This window comes from Pinus tabuliformis, chromosome 5_1 (assembly GCF_031772625.1).
Source record: "Pinus tabuliformis cultivar Carrire ecotype Pingquan chromosome 5_1, CPIR1, whole genome shotgun sequence".
In the NCBI taxonomy this organism is placed as follows: domain Eukaryota; kingdom Viridiplantae; phylum Streptophyta; class Pinopsida; order Pinales; family Pinaceae; genus Pinus; species Pinus tabuliformis.
The window spans coordinates 722,563,836-722,579,730 of NC_142305.1; positions in this window are offsets into that span (position 1 = coordinate 722,563,836).

Genomic DNA, 15,895 nt, shown 5'->3' on the forward strand with positions numbered 1-15,895 from the left:
AATCTCCATATACCTTACATCTTGCTAACCTGCCTACAAGATCTTATCATGTAAGTTTGTCCCATAGGAGCTCATAGTTGCTAAGTGATTTACCTACATCCAACTGCAAAGAGCAGTTTCCACACTGTTCTCTTTACCTTTGATATACCTAATCTCAAAATCAAATTCACTGACTATGGCCAACCACTGAGCCTATTTACCATTCATGTTAGGTTCATCAAATAGATATCGCAAACCACTATGATCACTCATCAACACAAGAATCATGCCCAAAAGATAGTGCCTCCACATCTTCAGTGCATGTGTGATCGCTGCCAACTCAAGATCATGTGTGGGGTAGTTCTTCTCATGCTCATTCAATTTTCATGACTCATAGAATCCAACATGTCCATCCTACCTAAGGACTCCACAAAGTCCTCTCTTGCAAGTATCTGTGCGTAATACAAACTCTTTTTCTGGGTCTACAATATTTAACACATGTCTATGTGTCAACAACTGCTTGATTTGCTTAACACTAGCCTCACGTTCCTCTTCCCATTCAAAATTCTTACCTTTTCTCTGCAATGATGTGATAGGATAAGAAATCTACAAGAAGTTCTTGATGAACCTCTAGTAATAACCTGCCAACCCCATGAAGGATCTTACCTCATCTACATTTATAGGAGTTAACCACTCAATGATGGCCCTTATCTTTTCTAGATCTACTACAATGCTCTACTTGGAGACAACATGTACGAAGTAATGTAACTCAATCTAGAAGAAACTGCACTTGTTGATCTTAGCATACAACTGATTCTCTCTCAACAACCTCAATGCTATATTTTCTTTATTACTTGAATCCTGAGGCCTTTCTTTTTTCTAGTCCCATTTCCATTTGTTCTTTTCATTACCTTTCCAATCTAGCTTAGTCTTCGATCTGCGCTTCGATTACTCATAACAGTGATTTAGCTTTCGGATGGCCTCCTCCAATGATACAGGGTCATTGAACTCAATCATGTCTTTGAATGCCATTGGTAAACCACTAGTGAATCTATGAATCTTTGCCTTCTCCTCCTTGAGGTAAGGCACATACCTCAGTAGCTCCAATAACATGCTAGTGTAGTCCTCATTTATCATTGATCCCATCTTTAGCTCATAGAATTCATTTTCCCTATCATCAAAGTATCTCTCTGATAAGTACTTCTTCTTGAATATCTACTCAAACTCATACCAAGTCAAGTCATCCTCATTTGTAGCTCTGAAATTCTTCACATATTCCCACTAAATGCCTACTTTACGTTTGAGACTAAATGTAGCTATTCTGGCTTTCATGTTTTCTGAGTAATCATGCAGCCTTAAGAACTTCCCCATCCCAAGTAACCGTGCCTCTATATCCCATGATTTCTTCATATCTCCATAAAATGTAGGTGGCTTTGATTTCTTAAACTCATCCAACAAATACTCCCTATTTCTCCTCCTATAAGGATGATAATGATGTTGATTATCATGCTTGTCAAAACCAAAACTAGAATAATACATGTGTCTATCACCTGTCCTCTCTGGAGTATCCAACAATATCCCATCTCTAACCATGTCATCTCTATCTAAATTATGACCACCAAGCAACCTACTACCATATGCCCCATTAGTTTTTTCATCCTGCTCATGGATGATTTGAAGTGGTCCCTATTGCTACAATTCTAACAAACTCTGAAGTATTGTTGCATTTACCTCTACTAGTTTCTCATGTGCTTGTATGATTCTATCATTGTTTGCCTTACAACTGCTTCTTTATTCCTTTAATCTTCTCAGTGTGCTTAACACCATTTTTCTCATCTAATCCATAGGGACAGTGTTGGGAACTGTAGCCTACCATATTTCTATTCATCCTTGATATTCTTCCTGCAAGGTATATTATGTCAGCTAAACCAAATCTCAATAAACCAATGTACCTTAGTATAGTTCGGGTAGGATATCTCATCTGCAAGGTCAAAAAATCAACGTGATACATTTATAACATAATTATGACAACACATAGAAATATAGCACATAAGCATATAACCACACAACCATCATTCTAGCTAGAGTCTAGTCATCAATGCATGACCATGTAAACTACACATACCATAACCTAATGCATGAAGACAACCACTAAATCACTATATGCTTGACCACATGTGAACATTAACGTGCATAAAAAATGCATAATAAACCACACATTCATAAAAACACACTCGATAGAAACACCATCAACTTTCCATGGAACCATCACTACAACCATGACTCCTACAATAGAAATACAACAAGCACATGATCGTACAACATAAGATACACACATGCAATCGACATGGATGCATGGCCAATGCATAAGCCATCCAATCAAAGGGGTGATCCATGCTCTGATACCATGCTGTAACACCCTCCTCCCACATCTATCCAAGTAACTGGTCATCCACGGTAAGCATGTGATGAGAAGATACTGTGATATGATTTGACCTCCTAAGTCACGTTAAGGAAGTATAACCAACAAAAACACACCATACATACCTTAGACATTAGCAACAAGACTCCTAAGAACCATCCCATCCTTTTTGGTAACTAGCCCCTAGGTCCCATTGAGGTTTTAGACCACTTGACCTCTCGATGTTCCCATGCTATTTGAAAATGTCCAGGAGGCTATAGAAGCTCTCATGACAAGTTTTGCCAGCCTCCAGGGACTATTTTTCTCAGTGTCATTTCAGCGTCCCTGGGATTTGAGCCACTTTTTGAAGCCCATATACTAGAATTGAGTGACACCTTCAAACTAGAAATATAGCAAGGAAACAATGATGCAAATGAAAATACTTGAACAAGCAATTGTCTAGACCCCTACTAGCCATGACAAACATTTAGTCAAACATATCACAAATATGTAATCTACATGTGTAAACTACAAATCTAAGCATAGGGATTTGATACTCATCTAAGAATCACTAAGAAGCATTGATGCCTCAACACATTATCTTTAGTTTCATCCATTAGGTCCTACATACATTGTTCATTCATTTAAAAGTAAAAACGTGATGAGAGTCATACATAACTATTGTCATAAAACATATACATAACCAACATAATACCAACAGAAATACCAAGGAAATCACAACCATATGATCCACATATAAACCAGTATAATACTCATATAAATAAAAGGAGAAGTAACATCGTATTGATAACGAAAAATCCAAACCCAAGATGGGAATACCACATTCGACTCAACTGTAGATTGGTGGAACCTAATCTCTCTTCAGCCATTCACCCCCATGCTATATTCCAAGCATGAATGCAGGATCTTATAGAACACATCAATCCACAACCATACAAGGATTCCAAAGGCCAACCACATCAACCCATCAAAAATTGATTCCACCTCACGGTCAGACATCACAAAACCATCATCATATTGGTCTCTACCCAAGCCTTCCAAGGCTACAAAGCATTTGTTCCAACCAAGGCTTCCAATACTAGTATCTCAACCCATAGATTATGTGGGCTTCCAGAGCATTTGTCCAAAAGAGTCATTAAAAAAGGAGTCATTAACACAAAAAGAGTCTTACAAGCTCACTCAATATGTTAGTTTATTTAACCTAATTTTTTTATAAATCTAACTTAATAAAATATATAATTTTTTTTAAATCTTGAAGTAATCATAACCTACAACAACCTTTTAAGAAATAAAACCTAAAAAATTTCAATTGGAAGACATGAAGTTCTATATGTATCTTTGGTGGAGATAGTTGGAAGATCAATATTTTGGAAAATTTTAGATAATATTTCCATGGAAAATAATAATTTTCCCTTCAGGTGAACATACAACACACATTCAAAATCTTTCATTTTAAATATGTATTATATAGGAAAATTAAATTGTTGTTTGACATCAAAGTTGAAAAATATATATTTAAACATCATATTTTAGTTGTCAAAGTATTTAAAAAATTTTGAAATATAGAGGAGAGAGAGTGGGAGAGAAGCGTAAGAGATGGAGAGGGGGACACAAAGATGGAGATAGGGAAAGGAGGATAGAGTCTTAGAAAGAGAGGGATATCGAGAGATGAAGTTGGAGGAAAAGGTAGGGAAGGAAGAAGTGCAAGGCATATAGAGAAAGAAAGGTGGAGAGAGAGAGAGAGAGAAAGGGAATGACAATGGAGAGATGGACAAATAGTGTGTATGTTTGCTAGTGAGATAGAAAGACAAAGAATGAGAGATGGAAATAAGGGGGAGAGATAATGAGAGGGGGGAGTTCATCAACAAAGTTGCATGAATAAGCTCGAGAGAAAGCAAGAATGAGTGAGTGAGTGACGAGGGGGAGAGATAGAAGGAGGTAGGAGAGAAAGGAAGAGAGACAGGACATGAGAGGAATGGAGGGAGAGATATTGAGTTGGAGGAGGGGAGAGAGAGAGAGAGAGAGAGAGAGAGAGAGAGAGAGAGTGACACGGGAGATGGAGAGAGAGGGAGAGAGGAGAGTAGGAGAGAATAGAGATAGAATGGGAGATAGAGGGAGAGAAGGGGAAGAGAGAGAGAAGAAGAGGGAGAGAGGAGAGTAGGAGGGAAGAGAGATAGAAGGGGTGATAAAGGGAGAGAAGGGGAAAAGGTAGAGAGGGGGAGGGGGAGAGATGGAGATATAGATAGATATGGATAAGAAATGTGTATGTTTGTGGGGTAATATAAAGAGATGAAGAAGGAGAGACAGAGGGAGAGAGAGATATAGATGGAAGGGAGAGAGAGGGAATAAGAGAGACATAGAGGCAGGGAGGGATAAATAGATATATATGAAGAGAGATAGTAAGGGGGTTTGGGGGTGTGAGATAGAGAGACAAATAAGGAGATATGGAGGGAGATATCGATATAGAAGGAGGGGGAGGAGAAAGGGAAGAAAATTTCTTGCACTAGATGCATTGATTTCAGTGTACATATGTTGATTTCTAATATTATTTGGTTTCTTACATTAGATGCATTAATTTGTGTGTAGATGTTGATTTATAATTCTATTTTATTTCTTGCATTAGATGCATTAATTTCGTTAAAGATGTTAATTTATAATCAAGTTGTTTCATTGAGTTTTCATTAGATGCATTAGTTTCGTCATAGATGTTAATTCCTAATCTTATTTGATTGCTAACAATAGATGTATTGATTTCAATGTAGATGTTGATTTCTAATCCTATTTGATTACTTGCAGCAATAGATGCATTTATTTTAATGTAGATGTTGATTTCTAATCATATTTGATTGTTTGCATTAGCTACATTAATTTTAGTGTAGATGTTGATTTCTCATCCTATTTGATTGCTTGCATTATATGCATTGATTTCAACAAATATGTTGATTTACAATTTCATGTAACTAGATATAAGGTGTACATTAATTTCAAGGTAATTAGTTTAACATTCTGCATTGATTTTAGTGTAAGCACAAAAAAATTATTGATGACGTGCATTATGACTAAGATTTTGTAGATAACCTCAAACAAAATCAAATCAAATAAAACTTGTATTTGTAAATTTTACATCTCCTCATATTTTAAAATTGAATATATAAGTTATTTCAATCATATTTGAGTTTTTAAAAATTGAATAAATCTTATTCCCATAATAAGGAATTGATTGAAATACTTGGATAACTACTTGTAAAGTTAGGAAAGTTGATAACATTATATAAAATTATAGAAATGTTGTTAGATATTGTTTTTTGACCTATATATTAAATTTCAATATGATTGACTTATATCATGTTAGGACTAAGCTCTTGTAAATAATCTCAAAATAAATATTGTTGAATAAAATCTATTTGTTCTTTACATGACGCCTTTTAAATTTGAATAAAACTTATTTCAATCCTATTTGTGTTTTTTAATTGAATCTTGAGATAAGAAGTTGATTGAAATACTTAAAAAAGTTGTCCATGCAATGGTGTATCGCTGGGTCACAAAAAATTTCATATATATATATATTCTTTATTATAATATGGATGACTTTATAATTCAGATAATTTATTTTAAAATTTTAATTGTAATAACATACATGTTGATTGCACTAAAAGACACTTTATGCACGCCAATATAAAGCATGATTGAAATTCTTTCCATGTTCAATATTAAATTGATACATGATATATTTTAGTTCATTTTAAGTATCAAAGTGAATTGCATCATAAATTAAGATTGTGCTTATTCTCTTAGTTTATGAAATTGGAAATCAAAATTGAACATATATTTTACTAACAAAAGTTATAATATATAGAAAAAAATTAAATTAGCGCAATAATTTTAATATATCCATAAACTTAAAAAATTAACAAGAATCCATAAAAAACATTAATACAAATCCATAAACTGAAATAGTGAATACATGTATCAATAAACTATCCATTTGAAATATATATAAATTACAAATATCATATGAACATCCATAAATTGAAATAATAAGCATTCATAAACTAAAATATTGTTCATGATGTCCATCCATAAATTGTTCATGCACAGAAATATAAAAAGTTTGTATCACATGTGAATTTTCCCTATAAAATGAGGCTAAAAATATACAAACTATGACATTCTAAGTACCACCAGAACTCCTGTGTGAGTTCCATCGTGAAAAGTAAGTGTCCATAAATTGATATTGCAATATAACACATTGAAATTCGATCTAATTAGATCATTATTTGTATAAAATAAACAAGAAGGAAATAAAAGATTTTGAACCACATTTTTAATTACATATACATGAATATACTAACCTCGGTCGATTCCAAATGCATGTCAGATGGGATGGGGGTTTGATGAATCTAGGTTTGGTTCTCACTTGCCTATGGATCAATAATTGGGGCCTGCATCAATAGAATTGAATCATCAGTGCCTCTAAACCCAACATCCCCCTCATGTCTCCACATAACAATGACATCAACGACACTTTGCATATGGACCTCTGTACATAATGGAAAGGAAAAATTATAATTAGTCTACAAATTAATTAGCATATATGTGTAACTTAAAAAAATAAAATGTTGAAATCTTGCAAATAAAAAGGTTTACCTCAATTGTTGGTCCATGTGGTTGTACATAGTGACTCTCCACATTAGTGAAAATATGAGGTGGAGGTGGAGGTGGAGGAGAATCCATGGAAACATGCTTTGGTAGAGGATGGCTTGGTTGATCAACTACCCCCTTATATGGCCTCATAAGCTCATCCATGTAAATGGGATTTGCCTACATGTTATCATGAAATTATTAATATAAATGAAATCTAATACAAACTAGAAATTAATATAAATAATTATGTTTAATTTGACAATAAGAGTCAATATATGTATGTATAACTGGTCTATGTCAAGCAGGTTGTGCACCCTCCAAGTCTCACGAATGGCATCATGATACATGCATGTATATGTCAAAAGTTTGTCAAATGGAAAACTTGCGATAAATGCATCATCATATAAGGGAACTGGTGGGTCACGAAACAAATGTGGTGGTCTCCCAATCTCTCCATATAATGCAACATGCACACAATCCAATGATGTCTACATGTTCTCTGTAATAGTCTCCTTGGTCTCACCACCGAGTTGTGATAACTCCTTTAGATTTGTTGGTAATACCAAGCCTTGAGATGGTAGTGGTAAGAATCTCTAAGGTGGTGGTACATGCCCAAGGTCCCTATGATTCCCATCATGCTCATGGGTACATCCAAAGTTAGGTCCATAATAATGAGATTCAGTATCAGTGTAATCCGGCCTCATATGTAACAAAAACTCTACATATAAATGTAAAAATAAATGGTGACCTGGCCATGGTGGGGGAACTGACCCCAACCTCTAATGAATCTATCATACACAAAGTCAGCTACATCAGCATTCCTAAAATATTTCAGTGGAATCGGACCTCTATGTCTAGCAGGGCAATCTAGAGGGATGTTGAACAACTCCCCACAAACAGCGATATCCTTGATGTACTCTTCACCATCTCCCAAGTATCTGGGAATCTAACCTAATGCATCCTAATCCTTTGTATGGACTATAGGAGGTGGTTATGTGGGCCTGACCTTCGGTATGTCTCGATCAAACTATTCATGTTATCCAACATCAAAGGAAATGCAAGATGAGTCGGCGAATCGGAAAGGTTGTTACATATCTCTTCTGTGATCCACATATGACGGGTCATAAAATCCTCTAATATGATATGCACTTAAGCATCATCCCATGAAGGGATCGATACTACACTCTGATCCCCAGCTTCAGCCTGCTAAGGGCCTATAAATCATAAACAAAATTTAACATATATAATTAAAAACCTAGTAACATAGTAACATATACATTAAATTCAAACATAGAAGTTGAAGGAAATTCATAAATTAAAGAAAATTTCAAGACATAAATACACAAAGTTTAAAGAGGATTTAAAAATGTAGGAGGTGTACCTGAAATAGGCGAAGAAGGTGCACTAGAGGTAGCACGATCATCAATAGAGAAAGAAACAGAGATCCGAGAAACAAATGTTGACTTAGGAATAATGTTGACTAAAAAACCATTTCTAAACTCAACAAGAATAATCTAGCATGACGACCTAAACATTAGAGTCCATTTTTTTATAATTTATCAACCAAAGTATTGAGTTCCATGTAAACACAATCGAAAGAAGTGATCAAATCTACCTTCACAGTTTTTCATGTTTCTAAATAATGCATTTTATTCATAGTGCATAAATATGTAAACATATATGTAGAAAATTGAAATAAACCTATTTACAAAACTAATAAAATTGCATGCCAACCAAATACTCTAATAGACTTTAAGTTTTTAATGTTTGACTTTGACACATGGAACATACTAGGTGTAAGCACACAAAGATAATGTTTTTTGTACAACAAAAAGGGCCAAAAATGGAGGCTAATGAATACATACCCCTGTCCTCTTGGTTATGTTTTTTTGAGTCCCTTCTCCATTCTCTGATCAGGTCTATGAGGTTCGGATTATCTTGCACGAATTTATGGACAAATTGAGTGTTATGAAACCAGCTCAAGAAAAGATAGAAAAGAAAGATCAACGCCTTAGAATTCAGCCTCTTCGAGGGGGCAACCTCCTTTACATTACATAAATGAACAATTCTTGGATGATACAAATGACAAAACCTCCTTTCTATATATAGGAGTCTAAGGAGTCACAATATAATCCAGCCGACCTAACAATAATAATATAAAGCCACAAAAATAATAATAGAGGGATTCTATGGGGCACAGAAATAACAATATGTGGGTAATAGGGGCACAACAATATAAATAAGGGGTATAACTACAATAGTAATGGGGTAATCACTAGTATTATAGGGACCCAACATGCCCCTCTCCTTCAAAAAAGTGTTGTCCTCAACGCTTGAGCAGTTCTGGATACTTCTGCATAAAATTCTCATCCTCCCATGTGGAATCTTCAGCGGATAAGTTCTTCCACTTGATAAGATACTCTGAAATTGATCGATTTCGTAGCTGTCGAGTTCTTGTTTCTGTGACTGCTTCCGGTTCCAATATAATTTTTCCTTCCTCATCAAGTTCTGGCAATATTGTTTGAACTGGGAGCTTGTCGCCTATAACCTTCTTTAAACATGAAACATGGAAAACTGGGTGCAATCGAGAAGCTGCAGGAAGCTCCAATTTGTATGCCATAGTACCAATCTTTTCCAACACCTTGTACGGACCATAATACTTTGGTGATAATTTATTATCCTTCTTAGCTTGCTTTAGGGACATTTGCTTATATGGTTGTAGCCGTAGGAATACCCAATCACCTACATCAAAACTTCTTTCACTGCGATGTTGATCTGCCTGTTGTTTCATTCTATTTTGTGCCAACACGAGGTTATCCTTTAAGAGTTGGAGGACTTGTTGTTGATGTTCGATGTGATGTTCCACTGCTTGAACCTTAGAATTTTCTCTTAAATATGATGTGATTGATGGTGGTTGGTACCCATAAAGTGCCATAAATGGGGTCATTTTTGTTGCTGTATGGAAGGAAGTGTTATACCACCATTCAGCCAGAGGCAACCATTTGACCCATTGTGTCTGTTTATCAGATACAAAGCAACGAAGATATCCTTCCAAACATTTGTTTACTATCTCAGTTTTCCCATCAGATTGAGGATGATAAGATGAGCTATGAGCTAACTGAGTACCAAGACAAGAAAATAATTCTGTCCAAAAATTTCCAGTGAAAATGGGATCTCTGTCACTTACAATAATCTTTGGGTTTCCATGTAGCTTTTGAACTGTTTCCATAAATGCAGTAGAAACTGTACTGGCTTTAAATGGATGTGATAATGCACAAAAGTGTGCATACTTGGTAAGTCTGTCAACTACCACCATGATGACACTCTTTCCCTCAGACTTGGGTAAACCTGTGATAAAATCCATTGAAACCTCCTCCCAACGTTGGCTTGGAATGGATAAAGGTTGTAATAGACCCGGTGTCTTAATTGTTTCAACTTTATTTTGTTGGCAAACCAAACATTCCGCCACAAACTTTTGAATATCTGATTTAAGGCCATCCCAAAAAAATTCCTTCTTAACCCTGTGGTAAGTTTTTAAAAATCCTGAGTGCCCTCCTAAGGAGAAGTGTGCAATTCCATAAGAATCTTTTGTTTTAGCTGGGAATTCTTACAGAGGTATAAGCGATCTTTGTACCATAACGAATCATTTTTCCAGCTAAATGTATCAGAAGTACTGGAATCTTGTTGTAGCTTTCGAATAAGTGCCCACACTTCTTCGTCATTCTTCCATTCCTCCTTTGCTTCGTTTATCCAATCTGGTTGGATAATAGAAATGGCACACAACAATGCTTCCATATCCTCATCCTTTCTTGAGAGTGCATCTGCCACCACATTTTGCTTCCCTTTTTTGTAGATGATTTCAAAGTCATAACCCAACATCTTTGTGACCCACTTTTGTTGCTCTTCAGAGGATAATCTTTGTTCTAAAAAGTATTTAAGGCTATCATGATCCGTTTTTACCTTGAAGTGTCTTCCCATTAGGTAGGGTCGCCATTTCTTAAGTGCATGGAGTATTGCCAACATTTCCTTCTCATAAATAGCTTTGCTTAAAAACTTTCCCTTGATTGGACGACTTTCAAAAGCAATGGGTCTTTCATCTTGCATTAGAACAGCACCAATTCCATTTCCTGAAGCATCACATTCCACAATAAAGGTTTTTGTGAAGTCCGGTGTAGCTAAGACTGGTGCTTGGCACATTGCCTCTTTAAGATGTTTAAAGGCCTTTGTTGCTTCCGGAGTCCATGAAAATGAATCTTTCTTCAATAATGTTGTTAGAGGTGCTGCTATTCTCCCATAATTCTTAACAAACTTGCGATAATACCCTGTCAACCCAAGAAATCCTCGCAGATGCTTTATGGATGTGGGGATTTTCCATTCCTTAATGGCTTTAATTTTGCTAGGGTCTACCTTAACTCCTTCATGAGATACAATATGACCCAAATATTCCACCTCCTGGACTCCAAAGAAACATTTGGATCTTTTTGCATATAATTGTTTCTCCTCCAATAGTTGTAGCACCTTGTCAACATGTTCAACATGATCCTTCCAAGACTTGCTGTAGATTAGTATATCATCAAAAAATACTAACACAAATTTTCTAAGGAATGGTTTGAAAATTGAATTCATCAAACCTTGAAATGTTGAAGGTGCATTGGTAAGGCCAAAAGGCATGACCAAAAATTCATAATGACCCTCATGAGTTCTAAATGCCGTTTTCGGAATGTCTTCAATCTTCATTCTGATTTGATGATATCCCGAACGAAGATCCAACTTGGTGAAGTAAATTGATCCATGCAATTCATCCAGTAATTCATCAATGACAGGAATGGGGAACTTATCTTTAATAGTGAGCTTGTTGAGCTCCCTATAATCTGGACACATGCGCCATGATCCATCCTTCTTGTGCACCAATACTACTGGAGCTGAGAAAGAACTTTGACTCGGTTGAATTATACCAGCCTCTAGCATTTCTGCAACCATACGTTCAATTTCACTTTTTTGGACATATGGATATCTGTACGGCCTGATGTTTGGAGGAACACTTCCTGGAATCAGATGAATAGCATGATCATGATCACGCATAGGTGGGAGACCTTTGGGAGTCTCAAATACCTTGGAATGATTGTCCAGGACTTTTTGGAGATCTGGAGAAATAGATGATTCCAATGTGGAAACATCTAGCGAACATAATTGTGCAATTACACCTCTTTGCTCCTTTTTTAGAAGCTTTGTCATGCCATTAGAGCTGATTATCTTTCCTGGTTTCCCTGCAATACCCCTTAATTCAACTTCCTTTCCTTCCACAGAAAATTTCATGAAAAGTTCTTGAAAATTAAAAGCTATTGTACCCAAGGATTGTAGCCATTGGACTCCTAGTACAACATCAGCACCTCCCATTGGAATGGAAAGCATTGGGCTAGTCAATACATATTCTCCCATGGATAGCTTGATATTATGGCACTTTCCAGAACAATTTATTGTTCCTCCATTTGCAATCATCACTTGACACTCTGGTGCTGGATATAGGAAGCAATTCAATTCTTTTGCTACCCTACAATGAATAAAATTGTGGGTGCTTCCTGAATCAATCAACACTATTACCTTTTTCTTCTTGATTTGTCCTTCTATCTTGATGGTTTGAGGAGTGGTAATTCCCGCCAATGCATTACAAGATATGGTCGGATTTATTTGTTCTTCATCTAGGCTTTGTTCCTGGAATATATCCTCTTCTTTTGACCTTTCTTGCTCCTTTTCTTCTTCCTCTTCACAATCTATGTAGAATAATTTCTTCTCAGCACACTTATGACCTTTTGTGTATTTGCTATCACAATTGTAACAAAGCCCTTTTGCTCTTTTTTCTTCCAATTGTTGTGGTGTCAACCTTGTAGGTTGTGGAAGACTATGGGCAACAACACTTCCGTCTTTATAGTTGTGAATGGTATGCTTCCTAGTTGCCATAATTTTGCTTTCCATTTTTCTTGCTAACCTGAATGCCTTCTCTAATGAATCAGGTTCCCAAAGGCGCACATCATGTTGGATATTATCCTTTAAAGACCCTATGAACACATCAATCCTATGCTCCTCTGGAATATCTTTTACCCTTATGTTCAATTTTTGGAACTCCTCAATGTGCTCCATTATTGAACCCTTTTGTTTGAGACTTATCAATTGGCTAAAAAAAGTGTTGCTTTTTGTATCCTCATAATGTGCTATCAATTCTTCCGTAAAAATTGCCCAAGTGATAAATTGTTTACGAGAACAAAGCCATTGATACCATACAAACTGATTTGGTTCCAAATATAAAGTTTCCATACGTACCTTTTGTGTGTTTTGCACATTATTGAGATCGAAGAATTGCTCCATCTGTAATATCCATGTGGCGGGATCCTTGCCATCAAACTTCCTCATATCGATTTTTGGAACATGGTGAGTCTTCGATCCAACATTAGAGTCTATGGAATCATGATTAACATTTCTTTTGTTCTCATCATGAGTTTCCTTTAGTACTCTTTCACCCTTAGTGACCATTTCTTGTAGCAACTTATCCATCTTATCATCCATGCCATCAATTTTAGCGTCCATGCCATTCACCTTAGCTTCCATGCCATCCATCTTAGCTTCTACACCTTTCTTTAAACCATCCATCTTAGCTTCTACATCTTTCCTTAAACCATCCATTTTAGATTCTGTTGCTTTTTGTGCAAGTGACACTCGTTGCACTTGTTCTTGTAATTTTGATATATCATATAGCATTTCTTCTTCTTCTTCATGAGTCATGCTAGAGCTTTCAGGTTCCTTACTAGGTGTTTGCATTTTCTTTCCTCGGGGCATCAGTTACCGATAATAATTCTCTAATATGCCCTTTGAATTCCTTCAAAATAAATTTTCAAACCAAGCTTAAGCAAAAATTAAAGAAAATCTACACACCTTTTTTCACTTTGTAGGAGCTCGATATTGCCTCCGATGTATCTATGTAATTTCTGATTATCTAGTTCTAAATTTGTGACCTGTAGTAGCCCTCTGTGTCCTCTTTCCAATGCCACAAGTCTGACCCAAATTGGATTCTCCAAGGAAGAGTTATGCGAAATCTCCCACAGTGACTTGATTATAGACTAGTTCAGTAGAGCGAACTTGTACGACGTGCCACGTGTCACTGTTTCAACCTTTGACTCTAAAAAATATATAAACAAAAACTACAGTCCGTCCTCTTTCTGTAACTTCTTACGAAATTTCAATCCGATGCTCAGAAAGAAAGTTATGACGATTTTCCCCAGGTCACCTGTTTTGAGTGTAATTCAGGAGTCTGCAAAAAGACCAACTTCCTCAGATTATATCTCCGAAAATATCACGCGAAAAACTCTGAAATTCGGACCCAAGGTTCAGCGCAATTTCTTCTCAAATGGGTTTTTTTTGCGACTTCTGAAACATCACAGAAAAAAAGTTATAGCGAAAATGCCACTATGACCTGTTTGGAGCAGCGAAACCCTAGAATCCAAAGCTCTGATACCAAATGTTATGAAACCAGCTCAAGAAAAGATAGAAAAGAAAGATCAACGCCTTAGAATTTAGCCTCTTCGAGGGGGCAACCTCCTTTAAATTACATAAATGAACAATTCTTGGATGATACAAATGACAAAACCTCCTTTCTATATATAGGAGTCTAAGGACTCACAATATAATCCAGCCGACCTAACAATAATAATATAAAGCCACAAAAATAATAATAGAGGGATTCTATGGGGCACAGAAATAACAATATGTGGGTAATAGGGGCACAACAATATAAATAAGGGGTATAACTACAATAGTAATGGGGTAATCACTAGTATTATAGGGACCCAACATTGAGTATCATACCTTTTCTGAGGTGGAGGTATATGTTACATTTTCCTTGAATCCTTGGCTTTGAAATACCTGATAACTATCTTCTTTGATGTTGTAAACATTCTGTCTGTAATGTCGAGTTGGTCAACAACCCATCTCACCATATTTGTATATGGTAGGATTTTAGAGTGAGCAACAATTCTATGAAGAAATGAATTGGCCACATCATTCCATGTGCCATCGTTACTTGGAGGAGAATCATCAGTAGTAGTAGTCTATTTCACAATTACTGTTGGATTTTCATCCTCAAACGGTTTGTATATCACTTCCTAGGAGGTGGAACCCCTGTCTAGAGTGCATGTAGTATCTGTAAACGATGGAGACATTTCAGACAATTCTTCAGGTGACAAGACTGGTTCTTATTGTGTTACAGACTTCTTCCTTGCCTTGATTATTCCTGACATGTCCTTTAACTATTCTCTATTAGAATATACTTGTAAAGAAACCAACCAAGATAAGAAGGAAGAGCTTTGAAGGATGCAAATGGTCATATCAATCCAATGCAATTTATATGGAAATCCCTTGACATTTAGTAAAAATTTTCACCAATAAATAAAAACCTCGAAATTAGAACTACACAGAGTGGTCATTAAATTTCCAAACATTTTTTCACTTGATACTAACAATTGTCATTATATCGGAAAATATTTTATTAGTGTGTGGTATTGGGTGACATTACATAGCTTAGCGATCTGCAATATATGAAAAGTATATAGGCACAAGATGAATTTTAACAAATGACCGGAATTTAACAGAATGTTAGAATCTGCCAATTGATGGGATGTGATATCAGCTCTTAACAGGTTGCGATATCGGCTCGACATTTCACAATTCGGCTTATCGAAATTTTGCATTTCGCAATATCACAATTTTTCATGTTGTAATTTTGCATTTCGTAATTTCGCAATCAGTGTTTTCATTTGATTTAGTGGCTTATCATGATTTCGCAAGTTCACATTTTGGCTT